Raw genomic sequence first — 4678 nt, 5'->3', positions numbered from 1 at the left:
AAGGATCTCCTTTTGTGACTATCCCCTTGAATCTAGTGTAGATATTCTTGTAGACATGCAGTGGTGGTTGGAAGTTTTCTTTGCCACAAGGAATCAGCCTAGTAGCTACACATGGAGGTTCCCTGAAGATGCATCATGAAAATGATGCAGGATGCCTGGATTCATATAAAGTAGCCAAAGGTAAGGTGATTTTTTAATTTTACATGTTGTAAATTCCCTTCACTTATTCCATAAAACTCAGATGCAGAAACTGGCATAGGTTCTGATAAAGATAATTAATCATACCTGTATCCATGCTTAGAAAGGATTTGAGACAGCAATCATTCTACTTGAATCTCTCTTCCAGAAAAATCTGATTTAATTAGTCTGGAGCACCAGAATTTTTAAGAGTAGCCCAGTTAATTCTAATGTGCCAATTTGAGAATTGGCAAGGGAAGCCTGGTGGCTCAAATGGTAAAGAGTTTGACTGTGATGCAGGAGACCCAGGTTCGATCCCTGGGTCAGGAAGATCCCCTGGAGAAGGGAATCCCATGGACAGAAAGGAGACCAGCAGGCTACAGCCCATGGAGTCACAGAGAGTCAGACATCACTGAGCAACTGACACTTTCACTTCTATTTGAGAACTGCCTTTTTAGAGACTAGTGTGGAAGAGGGAGCAACCCCCGTGTTACCAAACCATGTGCATTTGCCAACATGAAGCAACCAAATGCTGAGATGCTGAGGTTTACAGCCTAGAAAGAGTTTACTCACATGGCAGCCAGTTAAGGAAATGGGAGTACAATTATCAAATTTGCTTCCCTGAAGTTGTGGTGGCTGGGATATGTATGGGTAAGCAAGATGGTCTTAGGTTTGGGGAAAGGATCTTGGAGGCAGGGAGGAGGTGAAGTAATTGATATTTTGAGACGGTGCTTCTGGACGACATGTTTCTGTATATTCACAATGGAGGTGAACTGAGGGCAGAGTTTTCCAGTCCTCTGACATCAACAGGCCATTCATCAGACATCTGTGAGGCCCAGGTTTAGGGCTGGTGGTCCCGATTGTCTGTAGCTGTCTCACACTGGGGAGAAGTGAAAGTGTGAAAGTAGCCCACCAGGGTGCTCTGTCCATGGAATTCTCCAGGCAAGAATACTGGAGTGTGTTGCCATTTTCTTCTCCAGAGGATCTTCCTGACTCAGGGGTTGAGTCTGGGTCTCCTGGATTGCAGGCAGATTCTTTACTGTCTGAGCCATCAGGGAAGCCCCCACACTGGGCAGAAGCTGACTCCAAGTTCCTGTAAAACAACTGGTCTGCGTGAACCTGGGAAGGCAGTTTACAAGCGAGGGAGTTTTAACAAGCTGTTCCCTTATCTGCTGACCTGTAAGACAAGTTCAAGAATGTCTGTTGCTTACCAGACATTACATCTTGTTAATTGTATGGAGTATAGTTTCAGCAGCAACTCAGAGGTGATTTGGTTGTTATCTAATTGCTGGCAGCAGAGTCCTGAGTCCAGGGAGGCCATGGTTAGAAGGGTAATTGCAGTACAGAGTTACACAAGAGGAACAGTCAGGCATTGACAGGAATCTGCAAACACTGTGCTTCCTAGTGTAGGGTATTTCACGGAGAAGGAACCTGAGACCTTGCTACTATGCAAGTAAGGGCTATTATGATCTTAGCATTACAGGTTATGAAATAGGAACAAATCTGACTCCATATTGGATCTGTTTCTTTAACTTTTGTATTCTAACTGCTTTTACTACAAGTTAATCACTATAAAGAGATGTTGTCTATGTAAGGTGTACATAATGGCGCATATCTGGGAACCCTACTTCCCATGCCTGATGTTAAGCTAAGATATCTTTGTTTAGCTCACAGGAACCATCCTGACTAGGTGTATCTGTGAATGGCTGCAGAAAATAAGAAATTAACACATCCCTTCAGAAGTCTGGCTGGAACCAGGAAACTTGTACAACAACTTCTTTCCTTTTTCACTTTACCTCCTCAGTTCCCTGTCTTTGTTCTGTAAAAGAAACTAGCATTCAAAACCTGGGAAAGATGGTTCTTTGGGGCACTAATCCACCATATTCTTGGTCTGCAGGCTTTCCAAATAAAGTCGCTATATCCCATCCCAACAATTCAGTTCTTGACTTATTGGACTATCATACAGTGAGGTGTACAAGCTTGGACTTGATAAACACTTACATAACAATTCCTATGAAGAACAGTCTTTAGATGAAAATATTTAAATTCAAGGAGTCTGAAGTCACACGATGTTAGAAACATTTATGCCTATATTTAATAGGTATAAAAGATATTTCCCATATGTTTAATGTATGAATGAGTAAGAAAGATAAAGCCTGAGAACATTTCCAGATATAAAGATAGTAAAGAGATGTGACAATGAAGCATTATATGAGCTAGTGGACTGAAAAGCAAAAATTGCTGTAGGCTATCACTGGGACAACTGATGAAATTTTAACACTCAAAGTGGATCAGAGAATAGCATTGTATTCCTGTTAAGTTTCTTGATTTTTGTTAATTACATTCTAGTTATGAAAGAGAATGTCCTTATTCTTGGTAAAGGCACATAAAATTATTTAGGCAACTTAAGCTCTTATGGTTCAAATAAATGGCAAGAACATACAAAAATATGTTTAGGAAGAATAAAAAAGCAAATGGGGCAATTGAAGAATCTGGACAATTAGTATACAAGTATTCATCTTTCTACTCTTGTAACTTTTCTGTAAGTTTAAAATTATAAGAATCAACACAAGAAGAATCTAAGGGAATTTCAGGCAAAGAAAACACCCTTGAGATGGGAAGGAACCCTTGACATGTTGTAGGAACTAAGAGATACCTCCTATGGCTGAAGTGTGTTGGCAAGATCATAGGATGGCAAGTGATGAGGAAATTGATAAGGAAATAGAAGGTAGATCATGAAGTTCTCATAGGCCATGGTAAGGGATATGACTTTAATTATAATGGGAATACACTATAAATTTCTGAGCAGGGATGGATGTGGCAAGGTGCACTTTACAGTTGATTCCAGGGAATGATTCTGCCTGGGGCTGTTTAGGCTACACACCAGCTTCTAAATAATTCAATCAATGTATCTACAGAAAGTAGGGAAATGAATAGGTAGGCTTCCTTGGGCCTCTTGCCAGGTGAAGAAGGATGGGGAAGAACCCACTGGGACCCCATGGGTTAGCCAAAAACAATAGCTGACATTGTTTACACCTTGCCATGCCTGGGCTGCCTAGCAAACCATAGGTACTGACTTCTATAGCAAGACTTCATTCCACTTTCACAGTTCTAGAAACATTCCAAATCACATTATAAGTTTTCCCACATTTAAGACCAAGAACAATAGCAAAATCCCACACCTAAACCCTCTCTGAAAGGAGATGACCCAACCAATTTCTCTATTCTGTTCCAAGTCCAGCATCCTTGGGTAGTGTTTATTACACCAGGTCAAGTTTGAATGGGCTCTTCTTGACCCAGCAGTTGTGGCTAAATGACAAACAATATATATTGGATGAGAAATGGAGAGCTGTCCAGCAGCTTAGGTACAGAGGCTCACTCCTTCTCTTCTAGAAGGAATGGCTGTGTCTGGACCCACAGTAATAGAGAGCTTTTTCCAGCAGTCACAGCAGCTACTCCTTACAAGTAATAAAGTGATGGCAGCTGGCATTCTTAGACAATTCTCAACTGCACTGGTATTTCCACTCAGACTCGTTGGTGCCTAAATCCTTTCAATTTATAATGCTTATCCCAACTTTATCATGATTGCATTTTAAGAGAGTCAAGAGTCAGGATCCTGCAAGAGGAAAGAATAAGTCTGACTCCATATTACAGCTATTGCTTTTACTTTAACCTTTGTGCTCTATTGCTTTTGCTTTAAGAAGGCTGCCCATAGCCTGAAATATACAGGATAGCCCATTTCAAGCCTCTGATCCTTAAGGCTGTAAACACTTCTCCTTTCAAATAGAAATAAAAAATTGCAGAATAGAGAATAACATTTGTCTTGTTGGAACAAGACAGGATATTGTGATATGATGTAAATGGACAGCTTCAAGAACAAAGGATTCTGGCCCAAGAAGTGTGCACAGCCAGATACACCCCTCCTCTTTTAAATAGAAAAGAAGTCTGAATTCTACTTTGATAAGATGATTCTCTAGGACATTAGTCCACCATCTTCTCAGACTCCTGGCTTTCTGAATAAAGTTGTTATTCCTTGCCCCAACACCTCATCTCCTGGTTGTGCATTGACCAGAATGAGTTTGGACTCAGTAGCAATCCCTCTTCTGCAGACAAGGACTTGTGGTGTGTGGAGTATGATGTGCTTATTTTTTCAGACTCCCCTTTGATGAGAGAAAGCAGACTCTATACCTCTGAATTCTAACTCTTGATATCTATGTTTTTTCAGTAAATCCAGCTCATTATATTTTTATACATGACACTAGAATTTGTCCTCACTCACCTTTAATAATAATAAAAATTCCTATTTCATAGAAGGAAATGAGTGCCGTAAAGTTGATGTACCGTTAGATGTATTACATCTGCTAGATAGATATCTAAAGGATCTCCCTGCTCTGCTAGCAGACTGATTTCCTCCAGGTGACAGACTAATTTTTTTTTTACAGGTTCTCCTTGCCAGGAATATTTCCCTGGCTCACTGTGGATATCTAAAGAATCTCCCTGC

Source organism: Cervus canadensis, chromosome 11, assembly GCF_019320065.1.
Source record: "Cervus canadensis isolate Bull #8, Minnesota chromosome 11, ASM1932006v1, whole genome shotgun sequence".
NCBI classification, from domain to species: domain Eukaryota; kingdom Metazoa; phylum Chordata; class Mammalia; order Artiodactyla; family Cervidae; genus Cervus; species Cervus canadensis.
The sequence above is the reverse complement of the archived record's forward strand: the minus strand, read 5'-3'. Positions refer to the sequence as shown.